The sequence below is a fragment of the Urocitellus parryii genome, chromosome X (assembly GCF_045843805.1).
Source record: "Urocitellus parryii isolate mUroPar1 chromosome X, mUroPar1.hap1, whole genome shotgun sequence".
Lineage (NCBI taxonomy): Eukaryota > Metazoa > Chordata > Mammalia > Rodentia > Sciuridae > Urocitellus > Urocitellus parryii.
In genome coordinates, this window is record NC_135547.1 from 37,835,058 (window position 1) to 37,851,783 (window position 16,726).

General features: G+C 36.0%; 2 pseudogenes; both read right to left on the reverse strand.

Moving 5' to 3' along the window:
• Window positions 1-2,916: 2,916 nt before the first annotated feature.
• Window positions 2,917-3,320, reverse strand: LOC113188491 (small ribosomal subunit protein eS25 pseudogene; annotated as a pseudogene).
• Window positions 3,321-4,796: 1,476 nt separating this feature from the next.
• LOC113188490 (large ribosomal subunit protein uL6 pseudogene) lies at window positions 4,797-5,337 on the reverse strand (annotated as a pseudogene).
• Between the last annotated feature and the right edge of the window lie 11,389 nt (window positions 5,338-16,726).

Consider the following 16,726-nt stretch of genomic DNA (forward strand, 5'->3'; position numbering starts at 1 on the left):
CATATTTGTACAAACACCGAGTATGTACTTTTAAATAAGCTCTAGTAGTAGTGTCTAATGGTATCTAATGACCTGATTGTACTAAAGAATATATCAGATATTCTTGGTCTATGTGTAGAAATTTTGCTTAAGAAGGAAGTATATAGGCTGGGATTGTAGCTCAGTGGTAGAGCACTTGCCTATCATGTGTGAGGCACTGGGTTCAATTCTTAGCATGGCATATGAATAAATAAATAAAAGGTCCATCAACAACTAAAAATATTTTTAAAAAGATGGAAGTATATAAAAGTATACTATTCTAATGTTTCAGTCTCTCATTCTGTAAAATAATCTTTTACTTCTGTATAGTTTGATCCTATCGCAGCAATGAATCTGATGCGTTTTAGTGCTCTACTCCAAGAAGTGGAAGGAATAGCAACATAAGAACTCAAGCTGTATGCAAATAAATTTATATATTTCAGTAAGTTAACACAGATTACATGAATGTATTGCTTCAATATCTCAAGATTGCAGAAGAACACAAAAGTTATAACTTTAAAATAATGAAGAAAATGAAAAAGGGGCTATTAGTGCATAAAAGTTGGGTGAAATCTAAGAAGCAGATGGAGGAATGGTAATTGATGAAACAATATGGGAGAAGCTACAGTTTAAAATATTTGAAGAGGAATGATATAGTAAGGGAAAGTCAGCTGCTATAATTTGGATAAATGTCCCCCAAAAGCCCAGGATTGAAGGCTCCGTCTGCAATGTGATGCTAGTGGACCCTAGTGGAAGGTCCTTAGGTCATTGGGAATTCCCCCAGAAAGAACTGTGAGATCAAGACTGTCCTCTCTGATTCTACCTCTGGCTGAAGATGTAATCACTTACTTGCTTCAACATATGCAGCCACTGTGGCCATTTATGTCATGAGATGATACAGGCAAGGGCAACCCTCACTGAGCTTGTGCTACACATCATTTAGATATCAATTTTTTGAAACTGTGAGTTGAATAAACCTCCTATTCTTTATAAGTTATTTGCCTCAGATGCTTCATTATAGTTATGCCAAGCTGACTAATACATCAGTTTTCTTTTTTTGTTGTTTTAATAAAGTTTTATTTTTTCAAATATACAGTTGAGCCAATCAAAATCCCAACGGCATTTCTTGTAGAAATAGAGAAAGCAATCATGAAATTCATATGGAAAAATAAAAGACCCAGAATAGCAAAAACAATGCTAAGCAGGAAGTGTGAATCAGGTGGTATAGCGATACCAGACTTCAAACTATACTACAGAGCAATAGTAACAAAAACAGCATGGTACTGGTACCAAAACAGGCGGGTGGACCAATGGTACAGAATAGAGGACACAGTAACCAATCTACAAAACTACAACTATCTTATATTTGATAAAGGGGCTAAAAGCATGCAATGGAGGAAGGATAGCATCTTCAACAAATGGTGCTGGGAAAACTGGAAATCCATATGCAACAAAATGAAACTGAATCCCTTTCTCTCGCCATGCACAAAAGTTAACTCAAAATGGATCAAGGAGCTTGATATCAAATCAGAGACACGGCATCTGATAGAAGAAAAAGTTGGCTACGACCTACATACTGTGGGGTCGGGCTCCAAATTCCTCAATAGGACACCCATAGCACAAGAGTTAACATCTAGAATCAACAAATGGGACTTACTCAAACTTAAAAAGTTTTTTCTCAGCAAAAGAAACAATAAGAGAGGTAAATAGGGAGCCTACATCATGGGAACAAATCTTTACTCCTCATACTTCAGATAGAGCCCTAATATCCAGAGTATACAAAGAACTCAAAAAATTAGACAATAAGATAACAAATAACCCAATCAACAAATGGGCCAAGGACCTGAACAGACACTTCTCAGAGGAGGACATACAATCAATCAACAAGTACATGAAAAAATGCTCACCATCTCTAGCAGTCAGAGAAATGCAAATCAAAACCACCCTAAGATACCATCTCACTCCAGTAAGATTGGCAGCCATTATGAAGTCAAACAACAACAAGTGCTGGTGATTATGTGGGGAAAAGGGTACACTTGTGCATTGTTGGTGGGACTGCAAATTGGTGCAGCCAATTTGGAAAGCAGTATGGAGATTTCTTGGAAAGCTGGGAATGGAACCACCATTTGACCCAGCTATTCCCCTTCTGGGTCCATTCCCTAAAGACCTAAAAAGAGCATGCTACAGGGACACTGCTACATTGAAGTTCATAGCAGCACAATTCACAATAGCAAGACTGTGGAAGCAACCTAGATGCCCTTCAATAGATGAATGGATAAAAAAAATGTGGCATTTATACACAATGGAGTATTACTCTGCATTAAAAAATGACAAAATCATAGAATTTGGAGGGAAATGGATGGCATTAGAGCAGATTATGCTAAGTGAAGCTAGCCAATCCCTAAAAAACAAATGCCAAATGTCTTCTTTGATATAAGGAGAGTAACTAAGAACAGAGTAGGGAAGACGAGCACGAGAAGAAGACTAATATTAAACAGGGATGAGAGGTGGGAGGGAAAGGGAGAGAGAAGGGAAATTGCATGGAAATGGAAGGAGACCCTCAGGGTTATACAAAATTACATACAAGAGGAAGTGAGGGGAAAGGGAAAAATAATACAAGGGGGAGAAATGAATTACATTAGAGGGGGTAGAGAGAGAAGAGTGGGGGGAGGGGAGGGGAGGGGGGATAGTAGAGGATAGGAAAGGCAGCAGAATACAACAGACATGAGTATGGCAATATGTAAATTGATGGAAGTGTAACTGATGTGATTCTGCAATCTGTATACGGGGTAAAAATGGGAGTTCATAACCCACTTGAATCAAAGTGTGAAATATGATATATCAAGAACTATGTAATGTTTTGAACAAACAACAATAAAAAAAGACAAAAAACCCCCACAAATATACAGTTGATTGGACCTGTTCATGCATCTTCACCAGCAGCTGGGGCATCTCCACCCTTGGTATTTCTGGTATAAATTACTTGAGCTCTGTGGTTTGAAACCAGTTTGATAAGTCCTTTACTGAGGAGCTCCTGAAGGGTTGCCCTGGCCAGGGAACCTTGAATCTTCAGTCTCTCAGAGACCACAGCTGGGGTAATAAGCTTATAGTTTGGGAACTTCCTTACAGAGTTTGTCATAAGTAGCTTTGTCAAACAAGACTAGATTGTCGAGCTTGTCCCGAACTTTGCCTTTGGACCACTTCTTCTTTTTGGCTTTGCCCCCATATTTGTTCACTGGCTCCTTGTCTTTCTTGGCCAACTTTCCTGCGTCCTTCTTCTTTTTGTCGTCCTTGGGTGGCATCGCGAAGCTTAGAGAGCAGCAACAGCCACTGGAGCCTCATCAAGATGTCAGACAAAAAGGAACAATACATCAGTTTTCTATACCTATATGATTTGACAAAGGAAATAAGTGAGATATAAGGCAGAAAGGGGGTTGAATGAAGTTATTTTTTACACAGTGTAATCCCCCCATCCCATTGTCCTCCTCAGTCCGATTAACAGAATGCTCTGTAGCCAGACTAGCCAATCCTTCATGAGCTCCAAAGAATTTCAGTGCCATTCTTTATACAAATTGACAGGTCCAAGAGAAAAATCCTTTACCCTTTTGCATTTAGGGCACCTCCATCAAAATGGCCAACTCCTTATTTATGTGTATAAAACTTCTGATCACTTTTTAATTGCTACATTATTCAATTTGAACAAAATATCAATGATCAAAATATATTTGAGGTCTGGGGTTGTAGCTCAGTGGTAGAGCACTTGCCTTGCGTGTATGAGGATCTGGGTTTGATCCCCAGCACCACATAAAAGTAAATAAATAAAAATAAAGATATTGTGTCCATCTACAGCTAAAGAATATTTTAAAAAGGACATTTGAGGAAAACTTTCAACATGAAAGAATAATAAATAGACCCTTGAGAGGTCAGGAACGATGACACATGCCTGTAATCCCAGGAGCTGAGGCAGGAGGATCACAAGTTTGAGGCCTCCTTGGTAAATTAGCGAGGTCTTAAGCAACTTGGTGAGACCCTGTCTCAAAATAAAAAATAAAAATGGCTGGGGATATGGCTCAGTGGTAAGCACCCTGGGTTCAAACTTCCAAAAAAAAAAAAATCCTTGAGAAAATTAAAGATGAAAAACAAAACACTATAATAGTAGATTCAGATATATTAAAAATCACATTCATATAACAAGAATAGGATATTTGGAAATCATATGAAGAAAAAAGACATGATGCAAATAAAATAAAAAAAAAATTACTGACATAAAATTCAATGGAAGAGATGAGATAGAGTTGAGGAAAGAGCAAAGAAAGTAGAACAAAAAGACCAAAGGGAGGAAGATGTACTAGAAAATATATGATACAGAGAGGGTGAGTCTTGGAGAACCAATATTTGACTAATAGAAATTCAATAAAGAGAGAGCAAAAGAAAGAAATAGCAAAGAAACAATACAAGAGAAATTTCTAGAGTATATCCTCATGAAATTTTAGAACACAGAGTATAGAGATATTCTAAAGGCTTCCACAGAGAAAAATAGGTAACATACAAAGAAATCAGAATGATGTTTATATCTGATTTCTCATCAGCAATGTCATAGGTAAGACAACATTGGAGCAATACTGTCAAAGCTCTGAAGAAAAGTTATTTTCTTCAATCAACACCTCTTTCCCCAATCAATAAAGAGCATACATTGCACAATTAACATATCAGAAATTGTTCTTATACTCTAGGCTCTTATTACTTAGGTGGACAACTCTTAGATCTTATTCATCAATCTACTGAACTGTTCTTTTTTCAGAGATATAGATCACATCTCAAAATTTTGTAATGTCCTTGTTTTTACATGTTGTGGCTTGCTGATTCAAAGCAGCTGAATTTGAAACAAGTTCCATGTCATTTCTTTCAAGGATCAACTCATTTTTCTGGGTTTGAGAAACTGAATAAGCAATACCTGGCCTCATCTGAACCCTGCAGGTGTATTCACCCAGGAAATTTCAGATTTAAACAGAAGCCCCACTCTCCTGAATAATGCACTGAAGGGGCAGTGAGCATACATAGACCTTATCCTGTAATAGAGCCCAGTGTAACACCTTTGATTATGTTATATACTGCAAGTGGTAGCCATTTACTTTCTATTTCCCCACATTTGTCAATGTGGAGCCTCTTCTCTTTCCAAGTAGACTGAGTTCTATGTTGATGTGATTGAAGTCCCTCAGTAGGGTTCCTCTATGGCCCTTCACAATAACTGCATCTATTTTGAGTGATGTCAAGGTTATTGGAAATATTGACATTGTGACTGCAAAAAATGGTCTTCATTTTAAAAAATGTGTGTACCACTGCACCCAGCTTACTTTGATTAGTTTTTAATTACTTTTTAAAAAATGACCTTTTTAATTCTTTTTAAAAAATTTTGTCCATCGAAGATGGTCATGAACAATGGGGTTTAGATCAGAAAACATTTAAGTAATAAGTACTCATTGAACACTTACTATGTGTCAAGAACCCTGCCAGGTGTAGTTGGGGAGCTCTGAGAGTGTTCAAAAAAACAAACCTGTCCAAAAAAAACCAACCAAACCAAAAAACCAACCAAACAAACAAATAAAATAAAACAAAAACTTAAAATACAGTGGGATAAAACTGAAAATAATTAGAGAGTAAAATTATGCCCACTAAAAAATAAAGAAGTAAGAAAGTGAAGTTTGGATTGAAATTAGGGAAGACACCAGATAGAGGTGGGGCTTGCTTATCACCTTAAGTGATAGAAAAGATGGGAAGAGGTCAAGAGAGGCAGGTGCCTAAAGGAGAAAGAGTCAACATGAACAATGGTTTGGAGAAGATTGTTTTCTTCTTAGTCATGTATTAAGGTAGAAATTTTTATATTCTCTAATATCACTGAAAAGTTCTTTCTCTTTAAATCTTCCTAATATTACAACTTTCTCTGAGTGGATTATTTTTTTTGTTGTTGCTGACAGTGCAGTAAATTTTCTGTCACTTTGCAGAATGGGAACTGCCATTTACTAAATGAGCTCTTCTCCATTCTGTGCTCCCTTGGTGCCAAGTCTTAATAAAGACAAATGGGTTTCCCCATCGTGAGGCTGCTTCCCATCTCAAGCTGATGAATATGAGACTGAGTGCTTGACCTCTTGGTTGTCAGATAATATAAAAGGCATCATCCTTATTTATTGCCATACTTTAATTACTAGGGGGAAAGTATCAATTAAGGAACGAAGGTTTTTCAAAATCATTTCAATAAAATCAGGATGTCTGAGCAAATTAAAACCTGTTTTCTATTTTCTCTTCTTTGGTGGTAAAAGGAGTGAAAGTGATGGGGTGATTGGTGTTGGTTTAGGTAAACTTAATGAAGAGGAACTCACAGCATAATATTTCAAAGAAGAATGTACATGACAAAACTGTCATCATAGAGCTACCAGTCCAAGTGTTTGGGCTCAATTTGATTTGTCATCCTGGAAATCTTGTATAGACATGGGTGGAGTCAGTAGATTAGACTTCAGGTTGATTTCCTGGTAGTAAATCCAGAAGATAAGTTTTATTGTATACTCTTTGATGTCCCAAACCCTTTGGAAGAAGGTGTTTGCTCCCCATGTGTTGTGGGTAAACACTAAGTATGCCCCTTTCTCCCAACCCACCCCCAAATATTCTTCTTTGCTTTTTATTGCTTAAAATCTAAAACGGCATCCATTTATTCATTCCTTGGTGAAAGGCTTTTGCATCTCTGTAGAGGTGCAGTTAAATGATATCTCCAATCAATTTCTAACACTTTAATGTGAATTAGTTTTATTCGTGTATGTGTATGCACGTGCATATGTGTGTGTGTAATGATTTTTTAGGGGAACATCAATTCTTTTTTCCTTTTGTTTAAATTTTAATGATAAAACCCATAATGAAATTTGTTTATATGAAATAAATCACATATGTGAGAGCATAAGAACATGTCCATATTGTTTAAGGAATAATAATAAAATGAACACTTTTTACTCAGTACCTAGTCTAGAATTAGATACAAACAAAATTTTGGAAGTACTTCAGTGACCCTTTCTCCTCTCCAGAAGTAACCACAACTTTAAATTTTGTGTTTGTTATCTCCTTATTTTTCTTCATGTATGTATCTCCAAAAAATGTTGTTTCAGTTTTTATACATATTCTGGATCTTTATCTATAAGAATCCACAATGTAAGTATTTTTCTGAAAATTTCTTTTTTTCTCAGTGTTATGATGATAACATCAACCCATGTTGATGTGTATAGCTATGGTTTAGTCATTTTTACTGTCTAAGTATCCTATTGTGCAGATATACCATAATTTATTCAATCTCCTTTCAGATATTTTGGGTTCAAAATATTTTTATAAAATAATGTACATTTATGATTTCAAAATAAAATCTAAATAATATGGTAAATTATAAAGTGTAATTCCTGTCCACCCTTCTCTCTCTCCCTATAAAACAGCCACTATTAAAAGTTGAATTTCTAGAGCTGGGGATGTGGCTCAGTGGTTAAGTGCCCCCGGATTTAATCCCTGGTACAAAAAAAAAGTTTAATTTCTATATTGCTGGACTTTTTCTATGCCCATGCAAGTGTGTGTGTGTGTGTGTGTGTGTGTGTGTGTGTGTGTGTGTGTGCATATATAAGGAACAGTATTACAAACATCATTCTGTAATTTATTTTCAACCATATACTATGAACAACATCCTCTGTCATTATATACATATTTATCTTGTTTTATAAATGCCTTTCATTTATTCCCTAGTATGTATGTAACTTAATTTATTTAACCAATAACTTATTGATGAACACCAGGTTGTTCAAAATTGTTATTATAACAACAGTGCAATGATTGCCTTTATTTTTTTATTTTTATTTTTTTAAAGAGAGAGTGAGAGAGGGGAGAGAGAGAGAGAGAGAGAGAGAGAGAGAGAGAGAGAGAGAGAGAGAGAGAATTTTAATATTTATTTTTTAGTTTTCGATGGACACATCTTTGTTTGTATGTGGTGCTGAGGATCGAACCCGGGCCGCACGCATGCCAGGCGAGCGCGCTACCACTTGAGCCACATCCCCAGCCCCAATGATTGCCTTTATACACATACAGGTTTGCACAGAAAAGTAGAATTGTGGGGTTAAAAATATTCAAGTTTAAAAATTTTATCATTGATATAGCTAGTTGCTTCCTAAACTGGGGCATTATTTTACATTTCCACCAACATTGTATTGGGATAATTATTTTCCTCATGATCCTTCCAGTATAGTAGTATAGGTGCTAATTCTAAATGCTTTCCCCCCCACTTTCTTCTGGTTTAATTTCTAGATAAATTTGGAAAGCATAGAAAAGTATTAATATAAAAACAAAAATAGCCTGTACCCCTATTAATCACTAAAAACTATCATTACCTTTTTGGTGTAGTTAACTTCCTCCTCCTCCTCCTCTTCTTCTTCTTTCTTTTTCTTCTTTTTTCCTCCCCCTTCTCCTCCTCCTCCTCCTTCTTCTTCTTCTTCTTCTGGTGCTGGGGATTGAACCCATGTCCTTGACCATGCAAGGCAGGCACTCTAGTTAGAAAGATTAGAAGCTAACTATGGGGCTGTATCCCCAGCCAGCCCCACAGTTAGCTTCTAATCTTCTTTTTGTATATTGAGGACCTTTGAAATTTAAGGGAGACATGTCCTGAGACATTGAAAACTTCCTAAATCTCAACTATTTATATAACATAATTTACTCACAATTTTTGCACTGAATATAGTCCACACACTTGAGTTTTCTTCCATCCAAATACTAACCAGGCTCAACCCTACTTAGCTCCTGAGATCAGACAAGATCAGGCATGCTCAGGGTGGGATAGTCATGGATACACACATTGAGCTTTCTAATCATTTTTATTCATTTGTTGTATGTAAATACAATGTACTTGTTCACATTAAAGTTCTATTCTACTATCAAATTTAAACAATTCTACATTGTTAATCATTTAAACTTCTATTTATTGGATAACATTATCTTTAACATGTTTTTTTACTCTCTTCACTTCCATTACCAACAATTCCATTTGAACTTCTTTTTTAGGCCACTTTAAAAGAAATTGAAAAGAATGACTATTTGTTTTCATTCTATTATTCATATTTTTCATTTGTCTTTGAATAATTACATGTTTTCTGGCATATTTTAACACTAGAATTGTAGATTTTCAGATATATTTGTTCTTTTGTGTATTTAGGATAGATTTTTCAAATGTCCTAGGCCTGACATAATAATAACTATTAATAATTGCCCTACTGATCTTTCAAAATAAAGAGACCACCCTGGTGTTAATCAGCACAAAAATGGATTTTAGAGTGCCAAGTTATTTTCTTTTCATTTTTTAGGGTTGGGCCTAATATGAAAATATAATCTTTAGTTATACTGTTTTTGTTACCAGGGATTTGTTTCTTTTTGTTACCAGGGATTAAACCCAGGGGCACTTAACCACTGAGCCACATCTCAACCCTGTTTTTACATTTTTTAGTTGTAGATTGACAGCATGCCTTTATTTTATTTGTGTATTTTTTTATGTGGTGTTGAGGATCAAACTCAGTGCCTCCCACATCCAAGGCAATCGCTCTTCCACTGAGCTATAGCCCCAGCCCCTCGTTTTTACATTTTATTTAGAGACAGGGTCTTACTGAATTGCTTAGGGCCTTGCTAAATTGCTGAGATTGGTTTTGAACTCATAATCCTCCTGCCTCAGCCTCCTGAGCTGCTGAGATTATAGGTGCCACTGTGCCCAGCTCTTGTTCTTTTTTTAAAGTTTTCACAAAAATGGTATCATACTAGCCATATAATTGCATAGTTTTATTTGATAATCCCTGTAGTCCCAGCTACTTAGAGGCTAAGGCAAGATAAATACAAGTTCAAGGCCTGCCTAGGCAACTTAGATTCCATCTCAAACTAAAATTTAAAATGTGGCTGGGCATATAGTTTGGTGGTAGAGTGCTTGGCTAGCATCCGCCAGGCCTTGGGTTTGATTCCCAGCACCTCAGCAAAAACAAAAATTCCCATAGTCATCTTTTCAATACATAGAGATTTAATAGCTGGGCAGTATTCTAAAAATGAGGTCTCATATATGCTCAAATATTACTCTATCAATGAGCATTTAGGTCTTTTTCTATTTATTTGATAATTATAAAAATAATCCATGAGTTACAAATTGTTTCAGTTTGTCTGGGACTTTACTGGTTTATAATAGAAAATTCCATGTTTCAGGAAACCCTTTAGTCCTGGGAAAAATAAGAGTGTTTGTTGTTCTACTTCTATGTCTTCCTACATCCAATTTTTACCCATTGGTACTTTTACGTCCATCACATCTTTTCCCAGAAGTCTGATTCCATTCAGACATGACACTTTGTAAGAAGTCCTATTGAAATGGGACCCAGGTTATTTCCAGAGTAAGGAATAAGGATAGGGAGTCATAGAATATAGATCTAGTCCATATTATAAGCCATAATTAAAGTCTTTTGGCATTAGACCATTAGATAAGGGGAAGAGAGAATCACAGAGTGTGAAGAGGTGAAGGAAAATGCAGAAGGTCCTCAAGACAAATTTCGCCCTCATAATTTTACCTAGAATCAGTTCTGTGTAGAATCTTTAAGCACATAATAGTGAGCTGAAAATCTTAATATCTTTTAAGAGACCTGTCTTAATATCTTTTTTGTTTCTAAGGACTAAGCATTTGCCTCTTTCTTGTGTTTTGAGTATATTAAAAGGCTAAATTCCAGTGTTATTCCAGTGTTTAACACTACCTTGAGCTACTTAGCTATTATTACATATTATAAAAATATGTAATATTTGTTTCAGTGATCCACAGATGTCTTCTTGGATTTTCACAGATGTTAAGTTATATTAGCATCTCTAATTAATATATTGAGCAAATAAGGTTTCAATAAGCCTATTTAACAGGGATATATACAGCTATTTCTGCCTTCTGAGATAGTGAATTTCAGAGTTAAGATTTTCAATATTGTTTGCCTCATGCTTTTAGTCTGGCAGCAATTAAGAAAGCAAGAACATTTGCCTTCCAGGACCTTGAGCTCATCTGTTACTTCTAAAATAATTTCAGGGTGATTTGTTAGGTAGCACTGGTTGAATGATTAGTTTTCCTGTGGTAATTACTAATGTATTTCCTGTAAGACCTGAAGAGGGAGAGGGAGAGGGAGGTTAGGAAGGAACATTCTAGGGCTGTTCATTCCTTACAATCATTTTAGATCAAGTCTTTAGGGATTTTCTGCTTTGGAATATTGGGGAAGAATAGTAACTAATTTACCAGACTATTGTGGAATAACTATAAACTGATAAGTTTTCCTTTAGCTACCTATTTGACTCAAAGGCAGAACTGCAAAAGGCTTTGCAGACTAAAGTTCCAAATCATAGGACAGATTCCATGGGGAGAGGTCAGGCAACCTAATGAAAAAAGAGAAAAAGATTTGGGGACTCTGGATATAGAACCTATTTCTGCTGAGTAGCTGTGGCACTTCAGACTGTCACAGGCAATTTCTAAAGACAGTCTGATGCGTAGTTAGATTCATTCAAATTTATTTTATTAATGCTCATCACACTTCAGACACACATCCTAATTCTAAGTCCTAACTGAGTCTACACCCAAGGGTCTCAGATGCTCACCTGTGACGTGTCTTAAGCCTGGGTTGCTGGAACTTGATTAGGGCCAGATGAGTCTGGTGCAGGGGGTACAACAGTGATGGAGGTCTTGGTCTCTCTGTCCAGATCTTGTAGTCCCACTGGCCCCCAGAAGTCTGGGTTTTTAAGTCTTAGCTTGGTTGTGCTTGTAGCTGATAACTGGGTGAAGCCTGGAGTGTACACCCGGGAGTAGACTCTTAGATCACTAACTTAAGTCTATCTAAGTTCTGCAGTTTATCTGAGTTTTGTAGTTCACATTACATCATGGGCATATTGCTTATAGTCTTTTATCCAACACACATACTAATTAATATAATCAATAGTCAATAATCCTATATATTTCTGGTACTCATATCATAGACACTGGACATGAATTTCTTGTCAGTTAGATGTGCTTAATGATACCTATTTGGCCTGGAGAGAGTATCAGGTAGTAATGAGTACAGGTCACAGAATTTAAGTACATGAGTTTGAATCTTGACTGTCATTGATTTGCTCCGGAAAGTAACTTAACTTTGAAACACTATTTCTTAATCTGACAGATGGGGTAAATAATGGCCTTGGATTCTAAGGATTGTTAGAGGATCATTATAATTCACAAGAAGTGCTTAGAACTATGTATCACATATTTTTTCATCAATAGAAGCTGCTGTCCTATATGATGTTTAAAATCACAGGCTTGGGATCCAGTTAGCCTGCATCTAAATCCTGGTTCTGCCAATAAATGACCTTGGAATATTACTTAATATTATGGTTTAGATGTGAGGTGTCACCCAAAAGCTCATGGGTGAGATAATTTAAGAAAGTTAAGAGGTGAAATGATTAGATTACAACAGTTATAAACTAATCGGTGGATTAACTGGAGGGTAACTGTAGGCAGGTAGGGTGTGGCTAATCCTAAGAGCATGACTTTGGGATATATATTTAGTCCCTGGTGAACCCGGGGGTTGGTCTCTCTCTCTATGCTTCCTGCTGGCCATGTTCTGAACTGTTTTCCTCTTCCACACTGTACCACCATGATGCTCTGCCTTATCTTGGGCCCAGAGTTATGAAGTTGGCTGTCTATGGGACTGAGACCTCTGAAACCATGAGCCAAATGAACTTTCCCTCCTCTAATTGTTCTTGTCAGGTCTTTTGGTAACAGTGATGAAAAAGCTGACTAAAACACTTAACCTCTGTGTGCCTTGAAGTTTTCATTTGCAAAATGGTGATATTAATTGTATTAGAGAGTTATATATAGTCTCTGTATATAACAGTTATTATAGGGATTCAAATGAAACGATCCACATAGATGGCATATCAAAGTTCATGGCACATTGTCAGTATTAAATAATTATTATTGTTATCCAAGAATCTTGATGTAGGCCAAGCTTATATTCAGAACTTTCCTTTTTTTAGTCTTACTAACCTCTACCCTTTGGTGTTAGCATTTTTAAGGTCTATATTTTCATCATTGTTTTTTTTCTTTACCAAAACCTGTTTCCAAGCCACCCCCGCCTTTTTAAAAAGAATTTGTTAGCCTTTATTCCTCTTTTTTATTTTATAACTTTATTTTATTTATTCATATGTGGTGCTGAGGATCGAACCCAGGGCCTTGCACATGTAAGACGAGCACTCTACCGCTGAGCCATAACCCCAGCTCCTCCAAGCCCCTTTTTAATGTTCCATAAAAGTTTAATTGTCCTTGAGGTTTTCAATTTAGCTGATTTGTAAACTGGAGCTAAAAGGATTTTCAGATTGAGGATTGAAGAAGAATGAAGACTAAAGATTATAGGAGGAAATCATATCACTGGAAAGTCAACCTCACATGCACTGTTTTGTATACCATAGTTATTAGAGAAAAATATTAAAGGGACAAAATTACCTGTTATACACAAACGTATGTGTGTGTGTGTGTGTGTGTGTGTGTGTGTGTGCGTGTGCATGTGTGTGTTGCTGGGGATTAAACCCAGGGTCTTTTGCATGCAAGAAAAGCACTCTAGCAACTGAGCTATATCCCCAACCCTATCCACAAGACTTTGCTTACAACTTCCCATCATGGATTACAGACACTATTAAATGAGTGTTTCTGGACTGGGGTTGTAGCTCAGTGGAAGAGCACTTGCCTAGCATGTGTGAGGCACTGGCTTCCGTCTTCAGCACCACATAAAATAAATAAGTAAATAAAACAAAAGTATTGTGTCCATCTACAACTAAAAATATTTTAAAAATGAGTCTTTCCTATAAGCTGAACCCTACATCATCTTAGTGGTGCATTACAACAATCCTAGGTGGGGGATGTTATCTCCATTTTACAGTTAAAAAAGGTATATACTTCAAGAATATAAAGTGATTTGTTCCTCTTTCATACTAAGAATCCATAAATGATAGAGCTAGGATTTCAGCCCAGATTTATCTAATTTAAAACCTACCTATCTTTCTACTTCAACATATTTAAAGAGTTTGTTCACAGAACATAATGTCACTGAATACAAATCACTTTGGGGACTCAGAGGTTTCTATGATAGCCTGACTGAAGAAGCAACAAAGACTGTTAAGCATTTTTCTTATTATAGCACATTCTAGATTGGAGAGACAGTATCAGGTAGTTGTTATGAGTTCAGGCCACAGAACCAAAGTGCATGAGTTTGAATCCTGGATGTGTCACTGATTTGATATGTGGCTTCAGCAACAGAGCTAAGAAGATTTCAGTGGTGAATACCCTGATATTCACTTTGGAATTTATGTTCCTAGAGTCCTAACTGGGCCAGGCAGTAGACTAAATTGATTCAAAGTGCTGATATAGAGGTTTAGTATTTTCAAGGATGTGTCTGCAATAATGAAGAAAGGAAACACAATTGATGACTAGGTAAATTGCTCCTCCCTTGAGTCCTCCTGGACTAGAATAAGAGCCAGATAAGCATAGTGCTCCTCACAATATTTTGTGTATTGGAAATATATGGCTACTCATCTAACTTTACCTCTGGGATTCCACCTAGAAAACCACTGATTATGAAGCTGGCTGATAAGATGGTGAAAGTAAAGCTCTACATTAAAAATTTCCCCTCTTTTCTATAGAGTCAGTAAGAACAGATTTTTGAGGAACAGGTAATAGACATAGACATAAATTTTAGTGGTAGTTGGCTAACATTTTCCAAAAAGCATATGAAATTTTCCATAATATTTTTTATGGTTGGATTTTAGGAGTACATCTTGGAATGGCTTTCTGTGCTTTTCAGTACAAACATTCCTCTCTATGGAGCACAAGATAATACATCTGTTAAATATATTATAATTATTAAGTATATTACTGGCCTATAGGGGATAATGTCTTAAGAGGACTTTGTGACTCAAATGTTGTATGCTTCATCAGCAGTGAATAAGAAAAAAGAATGACTATCTTTTTTTCCCAGGAAAATATCATGGAATGAGGACCACTTTGAACAAAGAAAGTCTGTTTCCAGACTATAAGTTCCTTACAATCCAGTGGAAGAGACAAATATATAAAATGTGCAATACAAAGCAGAATAAAATGCATGCTAAACAGTTATCAGTGCTGAGCAAAATGTTGTGAAAGTATAGAGGAAGGTTAAGTTATTTGAGACTGATGAGATGAGGGATAGCTTCACAGAGTTAGCCTTTGACTTGAACCTTGAAAAAGGAGGTCAGTTTTGATCAAGAAGATGCAGGAACAATAAATATTCCAGCCTGAGGGAATCCTATAATCAAAGGTACAAATATGTTGAAGCAAATATGATTTGTTTGCTTTTTCCCTTTGACAATCATATTATCTGGCTGTGTAGTCAGAGCACGTAGTATGTGCAGTGACCTGTGCAGCGAGGCATACTGAAATCTATTCAGGTATTGGTAACATATTATTTTTTAACCTGAGTGGTGGATACAGGAGTGGTTGTCTTATTTCTTATTATTAATCCTTAAACTACAGGTATGTTTAATCTTTCTGTGAAAATGACACATTTCACAATTAAAAGGAAAATAATGCTTTTGTAACTCCACTTTACATTTTCTAATAATTACTTTCTATTTGCAGAATATCCACCCAAATTCAGATCTGAGACAGGTTTTTTCCTAACTCAATGAAAATGTAAATTTTTAATTATCTTTATTTCTGTTTAATGGTTAAATCAAACTTCTATATTTTGTTTAGGTATGTTTGCCAATTTTCAGAATGTCAGTTTCTATAAATAGATGTTCTTGTTTACATAAAGTAACAACATAAATCACCTGTGCCTTATATTTAGCACATAATAGTTGTGTGACAGGTGCCAACTGGATAGATGCCATTTGTTAAGTGGCTGTGATGTATATCAATCTCTGCAGCTAAATCAGAGGTGGCCTATGCAAAATTGCATTTGCACCATTCAACCTTGAAACAGGCCATATGGCACAGGAAGTAATATATCAAATTTCAGAGATTACATCACATTTTGGGGAAAACACGAAGAGTGTCCAACAGACGTCCTTCAGGATTAAGTTCTTGACTTGATCTTTTAGTGAGATTGGAAAAAATACTCTTTGGTTTAGGCTGAGGACTCAGGAAGTATAATCTAAAAGCATAATGATACCTTCTCTGTGGGCATATAACTTAAATGCTCTAAATCCCAGTTTCCTCTTCTGTAAATATAAAGGGCTTAACTAAGTGATGTCTAGGGTCACTTTGACACCAGCATGTTATGGTTCCATAATATGAGTAACACTTTGTTTACTTTGATTTGTTAGTGTCTTTATATGTGTTATTCCATTTGCTTTCTGTGACAACTCTCTGAAGTAGTTAGAATAAGAAATTATATTCCCTACTTAAGGACAGAAAAAAAAAAACAAGGCTGGGAGCATGGTGGTGCCCCCAATATATGCAATTAATTTTGAGCAAATTTACTAAAAGTACAGGATAGATATCTCAGAGACAGACTAATACTAATATTTCTATCGACAGTATTATAAACACTTGATATGTTACAGAAGTAGCATTGCAAAACAGTGGAGCAAACATGAACTATTTAATAAATGGTGCTAAAACAAATGATTATCA